Source organism: Gasterosteus aculeatus, chromosome X (assembly GCF_964276395.1).
Source record: "Gasterosteus aculeatus chromosome X, fGasAcu3.hap1.1, whole genome shotgun sequence".
In the NCBI taxonomy this organism is placed as follows: domain Eukaryota; kingdom Metazoa; phylum Chordata; class Actinopteri; order Perciformes; family Gasterosteidae; genus Gasterosteus; species Gasterosteus aculeatus.
Window position 1 is genome coordinate 6353700 of NC_135698.1, and position 19067 is coordinate 6372766.

Here is a 19067-nt window from a genome sequence, read left to right on the forward strand (position 1 = left end):
AAATGTGTTTAAATGGAAGGGTTGATTAACTTTTAAGTGTGTGACATCAGTGCAGAAGTGTTGTCAAGGCTTTTAGTCTGGATTTTTTTTTTCCCCAGACAAACATTATGGTGCTCGTCTCCTATACGGAGCATTTCCTACCTTCAGAAAGTGTGCCTATTTTAGCCGCACATTAGTCTATTATTTGATGCCCTCCAATCAGCACAATGTGAGCTGCAGGTTCACTTGGCCCCTTTTATTTCACATCCTGAAAGAACTCCTTTGTAAGCCGTCTCTTTTTGCATCTGATTACCGGATGGCTTAATTGATCTAATTATTGAACTCTTCCCGTGGGTGCTTTGTGTTTATCCAGTCAGGCGAAGTCTTTAAGATAAGGATATGCTTCTTATCCTTCCCTTTTGCTCAGGCTGTTTTGCCCTCAACTATTCAGTCGCAACACGCCATTATTAAGTTAATTGTGCAATTTGGGGAGGAGGTGGCAGCGCTGATTTCTCTTTAATGCCAGTTTTAAGGAAGTTAATTGCAACCCAAGAGCCAGTTACATGAACCCTATACACAAAAATATCACGATTGCGACTCGAACAGATAGGTATTGAGTGGAGATGTACGACAATGAAACAAACGCAGGAAACGCGGTGGAAAATGTGTGAATGTGTGGGAAGTGCGAATGAAAGAGGGAGCGGGTTTCGCTGCAGGAGAGCTGTGCAATGTGAGAGGATAGAGTTCTTGCAGATTTGAATCTTCGCACAAGCCAGAATCCCGTATCCAACCAAAAAACACACAGAATTCATGCGGCGACATTGATAATATGAATGATGATGTGCAAACACGTACTGTATCTATCCGATGAATAGGATTCCAAACGGATTCCCTGGGTGTAATGCGGCGTACACCATCGTAATTGCCTCAACCTCTTCCCCGTCATCCAGACAAAGCAGAAAGGGAACCGATGAATGCGACGACAAGCGGGAACTTAGCATGCAGCGTGCTACTGATCATCTGACTAATATGCAAGCATGGGAAAAAAAAAAAAAAACTATAGAAAAAGAAAGAACAACCTGATCACATTCTCAGCCAATTCACCTCACCAATTGTTTTAAATGTCCTCTTCTCCGCATTATTATGTGCAAAACTAAAAGGAATCACAGGGTTTGATTCATGATCCCATTTATAACTTCTAAGTGCGATACGTTTCTTTCCCTTAAATCCCCGCCGCTGACTGCTCGCCCTCTCTCTCTGAACTCTGTCGGCTTGAGATCAATTAATACCCATTAATTTTGCCAGCCTTTATTTCTCACTGTCAATCATTTTGATATCCTTCAGAGAAGTCTTTTCTATTAGTGCAGCCACCCCCCCTCTCTCTCTCCCCCCTCCTACCAGTCATCATAATTTTTGTCATTTTCCGTTTAACTTCACTGTGTCGCAATCATCTCAAGGACTCTGAAGTACGGCGCCTTGTTGTTTTCGGAGCAGGTAGAGAGACGGACGGACGCGGCTCGCCTGGTTAACCATCCGCTGCTGGGACAACGCAAACGCTCCGAATCACACCGGGAAAATACACAGTGATTGTTTCACGGGGGGGGGGGGCACTGAGCACTTCTAGCTTTTGATTGAAGAAATGCCACATAGACATGCTAGTATGATATAATGCATGAATATAACCAGTACACACATACATTGTATATTACACTCAACGTTATAGCACGGTTCTTGTACTTTTTTTTGGCTGGTTGGAAGACACGTCAAGACCAATTTATACAGCTACAAGAGCAAGAGCGCGGGATAAGCGTCTGTGCTTTACACTTTGTTCTCTCTGTATGGTCCTAGTTGTCATATCAACGTGCAAAAAGCCAGTTCAAATCTTCTCAGCGCCAATGAGTTAATGGCTCTCTTTCTTCAAAAATCTGCAATGGTGATAAAACCCCATTGTTTTATTAATCGTGTCATTACATAGTTGTTTATAGCAAGCGACGTCTCCTCAGGACCTAATGAATTGACGTCGAGACGAGACCTCACAGCCAGCGCTGCCACTGAACTGAATGCAAAGGGAGGCCCTAATGGGCCATTATGCTCCGCTGTGATTTCTTTGTTTTGTTTCATGGCATTTGGGTTCCTCTCAACTATTTCTCTTCCACAATGAGAATAGAACGCGTGATCGAGGCTGACGCCCGACACGGGCCTCGCTTCACGTACACATGAGTTTTAAGAAAAGATTCAGAGACACGGAGAGCAAAGCTGAAATGGAGAGAAAGCAGCGATATTCATGCATCCCTCATGCTTCCCTCTCCTGTGTTACTTATTGCATGAACCTCTCTGCTCCCTCTTTGCTATATTACAGTCATCTTTAAACATGGTCATAAATGTGTTCTGCAGCTTGACAGAAAATAAACTAAAGCAAACTATTCACGCACAGAGCAGATGGAGAAGGGGAGTACAGGCAGAGCAAACTGGAATGGCAGAGACCGAAAATAACATGATAATGTTTCTTGTGAGACAGTTATGTGAAATGTTTTTGATCTATCAGTCAAAACGGTAGAAGCAGACCAAAAAAGCCAATATAAGTCCACACCAAATGCTGGAGGCAAGCGTAAGCACCCACTTCTAGCCAGAACGTTTTTTTTTTTTTTTTTTTTTCAATCGATAGTAAAAATACAAAAAACTCCAACATCCCTTTATATCTTATGTGTTGTTTGTGTCCAAATCGTTGAACGTTTTGAACAAATAGATTGCAGCAACCTTTCTTTGACGTCCTACCTATAAACAGAATAAGTCATTTTCGTCTTTATTTGTTGTGCTGAATGCCATCTTGGACATCACTCCATCAGGAACGAGCAGCTGTTCTGCAGCAGACCAGTCGCCAGGGAAACGTGTTGTGTTGTGTTCAAGATCACGTGAAGCGCTGTGAAAAGTTATGTGGTGTAATAACAAGGTACTGGGTTCGACTCCGCCCACTGGCCTTTCTGTGTGGAGTCTGCATGTTCTCCCCCTGTCTGTGTGGGTACTCTCCAGGTTCTCTGGCTTCCTCCCACAGTCCAAAGACATGCTCTAGGGGTCAGGTTGATTGGGGACTTTAAATTGCCCATTAAATTGTAGATGTGTGAATGTGAGTGTGAATGGTTGTGTGTCTCTGTGTAGCCCTGCGATTGGCTGGCGACCAGTCCAAGGCGCACCCTGTCTCTCGCCCGAAGTTGGCTGGGATAGACTCCAGCCCCCCCGCGACCCTGTGTGCAGGATAAGCGGTTTGACAATGGATGGATGGAATAACAAGTGGGACAAGTAGTAATTATATAACAAGCCGGAGAGTCCACTGTGGGGGGTGGGGGTGTCAAACAAACACAGAAAAAATACCCAGGAGACCAGTGATTGTGTACTTTGTGAAACCAAAAGTAAATGCAGACTTAACATTTTTATGACTGTTCAGTGACTCAATGTAATGAGTTGCACCTGAGTACGTTGTTTGTAAGTCATTTGGTCACCAAAACCGAACCAATTGTTTCACATTATTGCATGTTTCTGCAGTATGAGGCCGATGTGAGACACTTTTATGAAACTCTTTGTTGCTTTGTTCCTAAGATGATAAATGATGGTACAGTAATAGCAGAATAATATTGGTGGAGAAGATGGGAACAACTTTCCGCCCTTTTAATTTCAGACAATGCGCCATAGTCTCCGGGAACTATACTCCGTAGTCCATGAAACGGCCGTTCCTCCACTATTTTTGTGTTGACTCAGGATGGAAACTCACAGCATATTTATAATCCTGCATGAATGCCAACTGAAAATCCACTGCTCGGTGCTTCAACCTGGGGAGGAAAAAAAAAGGCCAAGATAGTCTTCTGCAACTAATCATTTAAGGCTTGTCAGACACACAAAGAGTCAGCTTCAACGCAATTATTTGTCCCTTTTCTACCACAGTCAGGTTCACATAAGGTTGAATTCACAGCAAGTGCGTGGAATGAACGGCTTTGATTGTAATGGCAGTACGAAGTAAGTACGAAAAAGATAAAAACAGTTTTTGCTCCAGAAGATAATTTGCACTAAAACTCTCGACGAAGACAAAACTCATCCACCATGAAAACATACCGAGTACAACATGTGGGCTCACCGTGAATTGCTTAAATAAAGCAGATTTAAACCTTGTGCTAACACATATAGAAGAAGTTATATATTTATTTAACTAGAAGTATGGCTGAAGAGGTACGCTGACATTCTCCAACACGACTCGTGAATACAAAGGAGAGCAGTTCGGTTGGGAACACAAAAGTTCAGTAATTGTGGGTCCGTTTAAAGAAGATCTTCAAATTGATTTAATCAAGAGGCCAATTCTTACCAATTCTTGGTAAAGGCATTTAGCCCATTTCCAAGAATTTCTCCCATCGTATCTTCTATGCAGTCACTGGTTCCCATTCAACCCTAAATAGTATCAGAATGTAATTTCTCAGGGGGAGGCGATCTATCACAGTGAACTTGTTTTATCCTTGCTTTAGAGAGAGGCAGACATGTCCTCTGTGATTTATTACCAGTAAGTCCGAAATGTATTAAAGATGGTTTTTCATATTAAAGCAAAAATGAATGGGGCTGCCTCCAACTGCGGAGGTAAGGTCCTAAAAAACAGACTCAGGTTGATCCTCCTGTGCACTTTTTCTACGATAACTGACATAAGCAACACATCTGCATTGATCAAAGTCTTATCCCGTTTGTTATCAGCCAGGACAGTGACGCTGGGATGGTTTTCACCTGTTGAGTATGAGAGTATCATCATGTGTTGATTGAGACTTTTATAGAGGGAACTACCAGAGAGGAGTTTTTTCCCCACTTAGCCAAAATGTTAATGTCCACCATGATAGCATTTCAACCGTATTAGACGTCACAAAACTTAACAGGTGTAAAGTTGGGAGCAAAATAAAAGGTTTGAAGGCCAGTGTGGTCCGAGCGTGGAGGTTTTGTGGTTAAGTGATTGCAAGTTTAGTCATAAGGACCATTGCTCATTATTGTCATCTTCGTAACGCAAACACACCGGTGTCCGTCTCCTTCCCCCCCCGTTCTTCCAGCACGATTGCTTGGACTGAACTCAACTTCAAACTCAGCCTTCAGGTTGACAACAGCCTTTTTAGGTTTCGTACCTGCAGGATTGCGTGCAAAAGAGACTGAAAGACAAATCACTGGAGCAGTAGTGAAAACCTCCTCTGTAAAAGCTTCTGCCACAGTCCCTGGTTCTACTGGAGAAGAAGCTCTAATAGTTGAAGCTCTAAAAGAAATAATAAATACAAATCCAAGGTCAACCTTGCTTTTGCAGTACACACAACACACATTATCCTGAGCTGCTGAGGCAGCGTTTATTCATTTTAATTAGAGCCATGTTGGGTTTAATTCGAAAGACAAGCATGCAAATCGACAGACAGAGACGCTTGGAGACATTTGTACTTCTCACACATCCCTTACTCCAGAACAACCACCTGATTTAGCTGTTTAAAGTGAAATGTTTCCTCTTCACAGGCTCCAAATGGATTTGGGCATTCAAGCGTTGCGGGGTATTCCACACGTCTACAAATTCAATCTGAGTGCATAGAGAATCTGATCAGGGACTGACCTCATCATGGCCCGATTAAGTGGCCGCCAATAGATGCAGTGAAGTCATTGTGTCTGTATTTGTAAATAAATCATATTGGAGTGAAACAGAATATGAATGAGGTTATTTTTGTGTTCAGTATAGACGGATACCCCACCCTCTGCAAGTTTGCATCAGTTCATTATTTGTATATTTCTTTGATGATTACTTATACATTATCTTATAGTTACATTATAACTCCTGACATTATCTTATAGTTACATTATAACTCCTGACATTGCTTCAGTATGAGTGGGTCATGCAATGCTGGGGGAGGGTGTCTGCTTTCTAAAAAGATACAATTATAATCCAACTTGTTTTTGTTCAGTTGCAGCAATTAGGAGAAATGTGTTCGGCTCTCTTTCTAATTTTACTCTTCACTTTTTTTTTTTACTCATCCTTGCTTTGCTCAACCCACACTCTTCCTCATCTTGCGCTCTTCCTCCTTCCTTTTCATTTACTCTTCCCCTCCTAAATGTGAGCGAGCTACGGGCTCGATAACGCATACACCACACACAGTGCACACAAACCACACGCATCGCACAAACACCACCGTGGCTCTCAGGCGCAGACTGCGGGCCTGACGTTGACTAAATTAGCAAATAAATTATTCAAGATATTTAGTGCTTTTCAAGTCCTAAGTTCTTAAGTGGGTCAATTATTTGATTTGAAGAACAGCAGCCTCGTCTTGTTGCCTCCGATGTGGAGTCGCTGTGGTTTGCGTACGAGATGTTTTGCAAAGGTTTGCTGATTTTATCATCACGTCATGTTTCTGTTAGTTTTATTTTTTTATATTTCAATATTTCCACCCATTTTGTTGGGCATTCATTCATAGCGGACATCTCTTTATAAAGGACTTAAACATAAACAGTTCACACGTGTCTTTTCTTATTTCCGAATTAGACACTAAATTCAGAAACTTTTCTTTTCTCCTCATCTTTTGCGACCGGGGTCTGGTGAAGCGCTGCATAGCAACCACAGGACAGGACTCAGGGTACAGAAGTGACTTTTATTTGGAACAGCGAGCTTGTCTGGGCAGGCTCACGAGAGCTGGGAGGGGAACTTAGGACTGAACCACGTCAACTGCACGCAGCACCGGAGTCTGCGGGAACGGGAAGTTGATGTACTGCCAGGAGGTGATTAGCGGGGATCAGGATCTGGTGTGTCAACCTGCAGGTGGTAATCAGCTGGATTGTCGGCAGCTGTGCATCAATCAGGGGCAAGGCCGTGGGAGGTTTCTGGAGGCGGGGGGGAGGGGAACACAGAACACACGGCGCGCAATAACAAGCAGGGAAATGACATATGACATGAGCAGAGGAGTTGTAGCCATTGTGAGGTTAAAGGGCACACAATGGCTTAGACAGGGATACTGAACAGTGTACAATGTGATCAAGTCAGATACACAAAAAGGTGAATGTGTGTGAGGCAACGCATCGCTTAAGCATGTCAATTACTGTTTGTAATAAACTGTCAACGGTCCTCTGCACAATAAATCCTTCATATTGTTCTCCGATGTGCGTCGATTCAGTTGTACTGAAGAAAACTCTGGACGTTGTTGCAATTCCTGTAACAATCAATAACTTATTGTGTTGTGAACATTTCACAACCTGCAGACTGCCAAAACATGACATTCTTCAGTCCGCGTCCTTGTATCCGTCGTTTGCTGTCTGAGTTCTGGTCGCTGTTCCATAGCCTTAGAAATGATCAACTGTGTCCGTAAATTGTGTTAGTGAATTTTACAGAATACGTAGCATGAATCAATTTGTCACTTTAATTAATTTGTATCTAGAAGCAGTCGCTAATGCCTTTTCAGGTGCACCCGTCACTGTTTTCAGTTGACATGCTTCATATTGCGCAGCTTTGGGTTTTCCCATCACCAACGGATGCTTTCATCCAACGCGTCTTCGATAGCTTTCTAGTCAAATGCCAGAGCCTAAACCTGTGACATGAAAACCCTTGAGCATCAGACCTCGACTGCACTCGGTGAGGTGGGTTGTCAAAGCCTCCCTTTGCTGTGGCAAAGCTTGAAATAAAATGGTTTAGACTTTAAATGAAGCCCGGAACTGAAACAGCTTCTCGGTAACATCCCAGAGCGCACAACTAAATAAACAGGAAATGTACGAACATGTCAGGATCTTATTTCTCCCTTGCTCCATTGTGCTCTTGGGTTTGTGTTTTTCTATGTTCCTGTTTGTGTTGTCTGGAGCTCGCCGTGGTTTTCTTGGTCAGCTGCTGCTGCTCAAACTGCAATAAAGCCACCTGTTCTCCCTCTTTAACAAAAGCCTGAAAAGTCTGTTGGCTTTATGTGGAATTGTACTACCTGTCTTGAAAATGGGGCCTATTGTTTTGTTTTTCTTTGTTTACAGCACTCAGGTTTCCTCCGTCTTACTCACGAAAATCCCATTTGTCCATCCATTGAAGAATTCTGCCTCAACCCAGCTACACCTGCCGCATCAAGGAATCCCAGATAATTACTTTAATAAATTCACCCTTTAAAAAAAAAAAGCCCTGTTTTTTCAACAGTGTACTTTGGCTTCATCTGCGTGAAATAGGGAATAATTACCAGCCACATTACTGACGTCGTTATAACATGGATCACAAATCCAATTATTTTAAAGCAGATTTGAGTGTCGTCTCCATGTGCTCGACGACCGTGTGTTAGTGCGTATTCTAAAAATCTTTCAACAGGCTCCCCACTCTTCTTTTGGACATATTGAATTAAAAAGGCCAGCTGATGATCAACATAAAGGACATTTGGTCTTGAGTCAACAACGTTGGAGAGATATATGCCATCTTTGGCTTCTTTGACATTGGCACGCAATGCCTTTTCTGCCATTAACTGAATGAACTCATCATAAATGACAGAGTCCAGATAAATTGTCTGGCCCCCGCCGACATTCATATTTGTCTAGATTGTCTGACAGCAGTGGATCAAAAGGCCCATAAATTCAAGCAGCCTCGAAAAGCTGCTTGAATCTATTTTTGGGATCGATCTAGCTGCTCGCCATTGCATGGCGAGCAGCTAGATCGATCCCACTAAATGCTTAAAAATGTTTCATGCTATCCCAGCTTCCACTTGCTGTTATGGCTTCCCCGTATACCAGTTTCAAATTTCCATACGATATGAATCTTTCCTATACAGCCATAACTATCGTTGTCGCTCATCAGCAGAAAGCAGAATATATGGCTAACCATACTTTTCTAACATGGAGGGACATGTGAGGAATGTAGGTAAAAAAGAAACAGAAAGGAAGAAACGTCAAACAGCTGTTCACCTCTAGTTGTCCACCACTTATTTACTTAAGCGAGCGTCGGACCACTTGACAGAATTTCTCCAATAGATTTTTATTCCTAGAGAAATGAATGAAATCTTGAATTTGAGAGTTAGATTTCCAATGCTGTCCATAGTTTCGTTGGGCTTTTACAACACTACATTGAATTTAGAATTGTGGCCACAGGCATTAATTTAAAAATAAAATAGGAAATAATGTCCTGCAAAAAGATATTTGACTAGGGAGAAAGGGCAGTTGGTGGAGCATCACCTGGGGTTTATCGGTGCATGTACCTGAACACAAGATCACACAGACAGCAATATCTAAAAGAGCAGAAATACTGGCATCAAGTAATACTGATGCTGAAATATGAACAAGTCTTCAGATGTTACCTCTGGCTCATTGGAGAGTCTGAGTGGTTTTTAATTCAGTGTCTGATAAAAATGGGATAGATATCAACCTGACTTCAAGCCTCGCAAAATTTGTTTTTCTCTTCTGACTTCTAACAACCGGACGGTGAGATCCTTATTAATTTGTGGATTAGGGAAATTGATCCATCAACACCGCTGCTCTAAATGACGATCCAGCCAGTAAATAAGCAACCTTCTCGCTGCAGACTGTGTTCAGACTAATTTGTGTTTACACTAATTTGTGAATCCCATCTGAGGTGGCAGCTTTTATGTGTAAGAAAAAGAGCAGTTGTCTCCTCAGTCTGTATTTTTCATGATAGACTTGTCCAAGCAGGTTCATTTTAAGAAACCTCGTCCCCGTCTCTTACTCTGCTTTGACTTGTCTGCTAAATGAAATGACTGGCAAGCGATAGCTGGCTTGCAGTAAAGTTGTTGTAAAGAACACATCCTGAGCCATGAAATGTAATCACACAATGAGTAATAATATTCAACTGGATTTCACTCCAGATATTAAAGTGAGACACACCAAAGGGAAATGACTTATTCATTATCTCCCACATGTGCATTACAATGGCAGTTAAAGAAAACTCCAAGGGAATAAAGTAACATTGATACGTAGAAAGGATAAAGGGAAGAATTATCATTTGAGAAGGTACAATAAGTGAGTTCCTCCAATGTCTGAATGAAATTGCCCTTTTGCCTTTTTTTGATTACTTTGAGGAGAAGGTGTCACAACCGGACAATGGCCCTGAACCCAAACGCACGACTCGTGGACAAAGGAAATCAAAAGTTCATTAACAAACGGGCAAGCGCCACTGAAATAAAAATCGCTCGTGGTCGAGGAAAACACTATGTACAAAACCTAAGAAGACGAACTTGATAAAGTTATCGATGCACACATACACCGGTTCCTTGACATGAGACAAGCCGAACTGGCACAGGACAAAGGGAGACGCAGACAGTATATACACACACAGGGTGGGGGCACAGGTGGAAACAATCAGGGGCAGGGCAGACAATCAGACCAGCACACGGGGTGAAGGGGCAAGTTGCCTGAAACGAGAGGGAGGTTAATTTTCAAAATAAAATCACGGGACACGAGACAACTTGACTAACACCGTTTTCTGGACATGACAGAAGGACACAAAAAAGAAACTTATGACATGCACATAAGGTGTCTAGACCAGAACAAGACCAGGGACTGGGGTTTATATTATCAATCAAAATACTACCAGCAAAGCCTCAAGTGAAAAAAACAACAACTCTTATTTGACTCCCAAATAGTTAAAGACGGCTTGCTCTTGACAAAGATTCACCAAGGCCCCGTTTGGCATCCGTAAAGAACGAAGCAAGCTGTCTATAACCTCCAATGTAAGCCCATCCGTGTTGTTATTAGACAGAGCAACCAATGTAGCATGAAGAGCAACATACAAACACACTTTTTCCACTACATGTCATTTAGCTGACGCTTTTATCCAAAGCGACTTACAATAAGTGCATTCAACCATAGGGGATACAAACTCAGAAGAGCAAGCAACAAGAAAGTGCAATTTCCTTAAATAAGCCAATTTACAATTTGCTATAGATAAGTGGCGCCTTAGGTACAATTTAAGTGCTACAATTTGTTAGTCTTTTAGTCGAGGTAGAGTTTGTGTGTCTTTAGTTTGCGGCGGAAGATGTGAAGGCTCTCTGCGGTCGTGGTGTCATCAGAGAGCTCGTACTTATTTTAAAATCCCCCACAATCCTTCCCAAGCCACAGTACAGCGCTTGCCTAAAAATAACAACTATTATCGGAGCATAGAAAACAGCATCCCTATTTTGGAAGTTCGTAAAAAAAAATGTACCGATCTAATCAGCAATACCTGTTTGCTTTCCGGGAGCACAAACAATTATTTTTACAAGAAACTCAGTAGCAAGGACCTTTGTCCATGACGTGTCCACAAAAGCTATAGTAAATTGTTAAGTGTGTAATTAAACTGTGATTCACATGAATCCCTACTCATCCTCCCACATTTTTGTTTTGCGGAGATAATGCGGCTACCTCTGATCATTTTGAAAACGTATCTCATGGCTTCAGGTAAGTGGCCCGACTATTTCACATGCAAAACAAACCATTTGTGTCTGGCGGGAGGCACGACTTCAAGTGCACACAAATACCGCGTCAAAGGGCAACAAACCCGGAATCAGAACAACATATTTATCTAAACCGTGGTCAATATAACCGTCGTAGAATTAGTTTTTTTGTCATTTGCTTCTACGAGTTTCTTACTCAAACCCCCGCTTTCCTTTGCTGCTGAGGTTTGGTCACCACAGACTTTACACAAACTCAGGGTAAATGTTTGGGCTCAGTGCAAGATGGGCAAACACGTGCTGATGAAGACCCCCCCCCCCCCTTCCTGCCCACCACATGTTTATGAAGCAGTGTGAATGTTTGCATTATCCAGTCAGCTGTAAAGATTTTATTTATTCCATTTTTAAATTCATCCTGCAACGGTTTGACAGTTTAAACCTCCTTTGAAGAGTCCATCTCAGTACTCAGCACCCCATAATTACTCAAACACTCCAAATGAAAAGACTAATGCATTAAATTACAGAAGACCCTTTTTAATGAGTGGGATGGAGATCATTAAGCTTTCCGGTTGTGTCCTTCTCCAGTACATCCATTACCTGTACATCATTTTAAGGGGAGCCAACGACGCAACTAAAGGTTTCTGGTCCTCTTAACATCAGCCAGGAGCTGCAATTGTGATTACACATGAGGAAAACATGACTTCATTTTGCATATACAGCCTTACCCATGACAGGCATATGCTGGTAAACACATTTAAACAAAGAACTAGAGAGTGTGTAACAAAGGCATCAAACCAGCCTCGACGTTGAATTAGTCCAAGCCCTCAATTAAAGGAGGACGGGGGGCAACCGCCACTCTTTGAACTCAACCTTCATTTTCATCTCAATTACACATTTGTAAAGTTTTTGAACTAATCATACACTGTCAGGACTCTATTGAGCAGGATTTATACCCTGAGTCAAGGGGGGAATTTAGTTAATGGCGGCACTAGATGGAAGGTTAAGGGATCCCCAAAGTCATTAGAAACGATCCTCTTGGGATCTTGAAAATCCATCACAAAAAATTGTCTAAATATATTGCAGTCAACCAAATAAACAACCATAATCCCAGTTTGATTTTCTTCTCGTTACACCTGAGGAACGAATAGCCGCGTTCTCTAAGGGTTCTCATTCAAGTAATGGGTTCAATGGATTACAGACAAAAACATCTTCTGGGATATCGACAAATCACTGCGCATTATTCCTGGACATTTCTACATTGCTGGACGGGACCAGCCTGTTATCGGACTACATCAGACATCAGATGGGAGTAAAAGGCCTGCTTTAATAGGAGTGCAAAATGTAGCATCAAGCCCCAAACAGAGATAAAAAAAAACATTGACGCTGAAAAAAAGTCTTAGATGCCATAAAAAACGCAACAGCGAATGTGTTAGAGGAGGTACAAATCTGATGGGAGACTAGTTAGGAAAGTGTGAGCGTGGTTGTGTGAACCAGGTTGTGGACCAAGCCAAAAGAGTCGACCCATCAATCCGCTCCCTACACGCGCAACTTTTTCTTCACCGGTTTAGGCACCAATTGGCTTTGTTTGGGTAAAGAAAACTTGACCGACTGAAAACTGTGATCCTCAAAACGAATCATTGAAATACGTTTTAGCAAAATGTTACCCGTTTTCCCAACAACAAGTTACGTGACAAACAACAATGTTACCGAATAAGACCACTTTCACTTTTTGTTTCATATGGGAACGAGCAGCAGACTCCCGGGTTTGTGAAGGAGGAGGCAAACTGTTGACTGGTAGCTTAAAAGGTGCCAGTGCAGGATGAAAATTGAAAAGAGGATCTCTTTGACAGTGCACAACTTTCAAGCAGGAATGTGCAGTAACACGTTTGGAAAAACCTGAATCATCTAACTCTTTCAGCTTTTCCCACTACGCACCCTTTAAAACGGAAAACAAAATTATGTGATTGGAGTGTTGTGATTGTTATTTGTGGGATGTGCGATAATGAGAAACCTGAGAGTAAACAAAGTTGCGGCCATGCTTACAAAGCTGCACACAAGCAACACTCAAATTGATGTTTGATCATCCTAAAATGCCTTGATTGATTTTTACCCATTCATAATGATTCACGGCGATTAGGCTAATTTGTTCTGGACTGTAACAATAGTTTATCCCGAGGGGCCGTGTTCAGTCACTCGTTGGCTAGTTACCATCTGCTTTGGCTCGCCGTGCCGGATCTGGTTTTAAATGACTTCAAGATTTTTATTTTTGCATGTGGTGTGAAAAAAGTAAACCTAAACAAATATGAATAGAAAAATAGTTACAAGCAATGAGGGCACCTTTAGTTACAGACTATTTACACCTGCAGATGGCGATTGAGAATCGCCTGCATTAGCAAATTACTGTTCATATTTCACATTTTGTTTTCCTGCTTTCCAAACAAATTCCCAGTTGGATAAAGTTGCATTTGAAGAAGGCGCATACCCAGAGTTCTGTACGTATAATCATACATTTTTGAAAGATTGAAACTTGTAATCTATATGTCTTTTGTTTTAGCACCTTATGCATGGCCTGCTGTCAATGTGGCATGATCCTGATTCGAGTGCATCTCATACCAAAACCACAAGCAGTTATCTTCTGCTGGAGCAGCCCCCACTCTCTGGAAACGATCCTTAGGTGAGGATTATTAAAGCTAAACATTGTTGTTTAGTCTGTTGATTGAGTTTTTCCCAATACACTTTAATCCTAATGTCCTTTGGTTACTGTTTTTTTTTTTCATCTTTAGTTTTGCTAACGACTAAAGTTTACGAAATATTCACCAAGAACTACCAACATATAGTCGGACAGTTTCCCTGCGGTTTGAAGCTTGTAGCAGCTGTGGTTTTCCTGGTTTGGCCCTTACATATGGAAGAGAGCTCCGGCTATTGCGACTTCCATTTAGAGGTTTTGAAAGAGACGAGGAGCCTTTTTTCTGCTATTGCAAAAAGAATTGGAACCGTGTGTTTCTGCCTCTCGTTCTGCCATTTTGCCTTTGAGTTAGAGACATTCCCCCAGGTGAGCCAGATGAAAGATTACTCACCCTGATACGAACTGCTGCCCCATCTAGTGGCCTTGTTTGTCAATGAGTGTGAGCTATCAAACTAATAATAACTTTAATAAATACATAACATGCTTACCATCGTCATGCTATAAGGCTGAGAAGACCATTTTGAGAGAGAGAGCGAGAGAGAGACATTTGTGGCCTAAATCAGATAAATGGAGCTAATTGCTTCCTCATGTCCCCAGTGTGTTCATGTTGTTGTTGCGGTTGATTGGCCTAATGAATCTGAATAATTGGAAGCATGTATACATGGTTGCATTGTAGTACAGTTCAGAGAGTTTGTATTGGCAAGCCCTTCCAATCCTCCTTCAACTATCTTTATATATATATATATATATATATATATATATATATATATATATATATATATATATATATATATATATATATATACAAGAAATGACACCAAAAACATCACAGACAGATAATAGTAATCCTAGGCGAGACATCTTCAAATAATGATCAGTTCATTTGCCATCGCTTTGCTTTGATTTGTGACAACAACTTTTTCAAACTATCCTGTGAAAGTCACAATTCACAAACTTGAAAGTAGGCAGCTGATGAGGGATGGACTTTTAGTTTAACTGTTTGTCTCATTGTTTTTTCAAAGGAAGTTCTTTTCTGCTTTTTGGTTGTAGTGCAGCATGCGGAATAAGCGAGAGGAGAGGGAGAGGATGACATGCAGGGTTTGGTATCTTAACACAGCATGCTGCAGAGGACCCTACATGGGGCATCCGTTCCAACGGGTGAAAATACACTTTTTCAGGTATCAGACTAACACACAATAATGACAGAATTGAAAAAGTAAAAACACTTTCTGGAGACTGATCATTGCAACTCTCCGTTTTCCTCAAAGATAACACTTGTCAGAAATGTGGTAATTGAGATTCCCTCATTCCCTTTGCGCTTGCAAACTGAGTTGAGAGCATTTGGGACCAATTAAGTTCAGCCTACAATCTGTCAGACAGTTTGAGCCAGCCCCAGTCTTCCTGTGCCACCCAACAGACGCTTATGTTGTGATTTGTCGATTCCACTCAGCCTCACGGCTTACGGGCTGGAAGTGACTTTCTCTCTGCAATTCCCAAAAATCGAAAATATCTCGATGATTTTGGAATACGGGCCGGGGAATGTTAGCAACTGTCTGACGGCCACCCGTGTCATCTCTATTGATTATTTGAGTCATCTTCCTCTCTAGTGTAAAAGCACTGGTTCCTCGACAGCAGCCCGCGTGTGCTTTCTTTCCAGGCAGCCATTGCTAATATGCACCCAATGTCTTTACTTCACTGATAAATGAAAATGGCCGGAAAAGCAATTCCTCAGGCGTCAAAACAATTCGTGGCCTCATTTTTCACATGCATCAACAAAACAAAGGCACCGAGAGATGCACTCAAACCCTCAACAGACTTTTTTTTTCGGGAAGCTAACCTTTTTCCTTTCCCCTACTCAAGATGGATATATTCAAAAATCTGTCACTGCATCATATATACCGCCTCGTGACCGCGTTTGTGTGTGGGGGAACGGTCACAACAGTAGAACGGGGAGGGAAAGGGAGGGCGGAATGAAGCTCTGAATGTTTATCTCCGAGTTCCTCTGCACAGCAGACTCATTTGTCTGTTTCGGGCTGTATTATTTGTCTGTGTTGGAGGTTAAGGGTACTTTGCATGAAGATTAAGTGTGCTCTTCGACAGCTCTGCCCCCAGAGAAAGACCGATGGGCTACTTTTACAGACATGTGACCTTTGGGCCCGGAATGGGAAAAGGTGTGTGTGCTCATTGAACAACACTCTGTTGTGTCAGGTGGGGTTGATGTGCGAACCTTCGCCATCATTCACCGCGCTCTGTGTCTCTTTCAGACACGATGGCGATTTGGGATGATCTGGCCGTGGCTTCGGCGCACATCACAGTTAGACCAGCACGTGGCGGCCCCTGTGAGTCCGAACGCCGACAGCGTTTCCACTGTGGCACGCTGCTACAGTTTGCTTTCAGAGTGACCATTTTCATTTTTACTGTACTGTATCGTTTGTTTTAGGGTTTTTTTTTTATCCGGTCACCGAACTCGGACGCCATCGCACGGATGTTACGCTGCGTTCACGATTGTTAAACTGTCACTGATGATGCCCCGCCCCCTACGCCAGATCAGAGCCAAAAATTAGAATGTGAAAAAATACAATCTGAAAGATTTGTAACTTGAAGATATAAGATTTTAATCTGAAAATACAAAATTTGCAACCGTAAATATAATTTTGCTAAAAATCAACAAATATGTATAATTGAAGAATGAAAAAGAGCTGAGACAAAACTATTCAATCCAATAATTATTTTCTTACACTTATTTTTATTTTATTGTTGTTGTATTTTTCAATGTTCAACAGCAAAACTTTCAGGTTCATATTTGTTCATATTTTGGCCTGGATTTGGCTCCATAGCTTTCACTTGTAAAAAGTAACTAGAAAAGGCATTTCCTGCTGAAAATGCGTTGGAATGCAAAAAGCTGAAAGCTGCACTGAATATTTAAAAATAGCTGAAAATACAGAAAGTTGAAGGGAATTTGAATACATTTGCTGAATATTTAAAAATAGCTGAAAATACAGAAAGTTGAAGGGAATTTGAGTACATTTGCTGAATATTTAAAAATAGCTGAAAATACAGAAAGTTGTAGGGAATTTGAATACATTTGCTGAAATAAAAGATATTAGAAAAGCTGAAATTAATTTGAAATAGCTGAAAATACAGAAATGGGAGAAGCTGAAAGGAATTTCAATAGATTTGCTGAAAAAGCAGAAATGAAAACAGCTGAAATAAATGTGAAATATTGCAAAACAGAAGTTGCAGGAGCTTAAATGAATTTTAAAAAGTACAGAAATAACAAAAGCTGAGATGAATAAAAAGAGGTTTAAAATTGTTTGTAGTAATGTTAGTTGTAATTTGGGTATTAGTACTAGCAGTAATAGTAGGTTTAGTATCAATAGCAGTAGAAACAGCTGGAATACTATTAGCCATAGTAGTATTTTTAATAACATTAGTAGTAGTTGTATTAATAGCAGTAGAAATACTAGTAGTATGGTAGTAGAAGTATCAGTTGTAGTTCTACTAGAAGTACTAGTAATATTCGTAGTGGTTATAGTAGTATTTGAAAGAGCAATGCGTATTTCAACGAAACCGCTTCATGGTTAAGGTACAGATAATCATTGAAGCTTTTAGTTTGTAATGATGGAATTGGGTGAGGGGGGTTGGGAAACAGAATGTTTGTTATTCAAACTAAGAAGTTTTTAATTAATAGGCCTCATCACAAACATTACAGTAAAAATTCCCTCCATGGGGCTTTTATTTTGAAATTATTGGATTGGGTGGGGTGGGGGGGTGTAGATAGAGGGAGGGAGGGTGAGGAAGGGAGGGGTGGTGAGGAAGAGATAGAGGGAGAGAGAGAGAGAGAGGAGAAATAGACAGACATACTGACTGACTGAGTGATTAACAGTGAGAAGAGGTCAGGGTGGAGGGGGGAGGGGGGGCGAGTGTCTTTATCATATTGGTCTGTTGACAGAAAGCATATCTGCGTCATGTGACTCCACTAATCAGGTCATAGGAGCAGCTGTGAGCCACAGACAGATCCTGCAGCGTGTGAGCGAGTAACCACGACAACGGCGCACCTATTGGATTGGGTGGGGTGGGGGGGTGTAGATAGAGGGAGGGAGGGTGAGAGGGTGAGGAATGGAGGGGTGGTGAGGAAGAGATAGAGAGGGAGAGGGGAGGAGAATTAGACAGACTGACTGACTGAGTGATTAACAGTGAGAAGAGGTCAGGGTGGAGGGGGGAGGGGGGGCGAGTGTCTTTATCATATTGGTCTGTTGACAGAAAGCATAGCTGCGTCATGTGACTCCACTAATCAGGTCACAAGGAGCAGCTGTGAGTCACAGACAGATCTTGCAGCCGTGTGAGTGCTCGTAACCACGACAACGGCGCACCTGTGATCATTAACGGCTGCAAAATGCAGAGACATGGCAGCAAGTTACACAGAATCCACACCTCACACAAATGAGAACCAGCGCAAAACTATAACAGCTATCTAAAAAATACGGCGTTTGTATGAGACCCAAGACTCTACCGAACGCGTGGATGTGTTTTTATGTCTGTCCGGTAATAAATACGGCTCCTATGGCCGTTGACAGAACGTGTACCTTGTGGATTTTTGTGAGAAATATGTCGGCAGATTTGTATTGGAGCCTATGGGGCTTTTGGCAGAGGTTGTGTCACTCAAACACTCCTTGCGCCAAAACTAAAAAACTCTGGGATTCCATGAACACATTAATCCAATCAGCACAACCATACCCTCATTAATCTGAAGAAATGAAGCCTCTAGAGTGTATACTTTGGCTGCAAGGACAGAAGTTCCATACTTTTTAAACCAGATTTCTGCGATGCCCCACACTCTAGCCTGCGAGGCCCCGCCTCTAGCAGACGCAATACACACTCATGTAAAAGTCAGAAACGGAGCGAAAAACTAGTGAAACTTAATCAGTGATTATGAAAAAAGTACAATAGATATCAAGAAGCAGTTTTTTCATAAAATAGTTGAGACTTGTGTGAACATTTGAGAGTTGAAATGGTGTCTG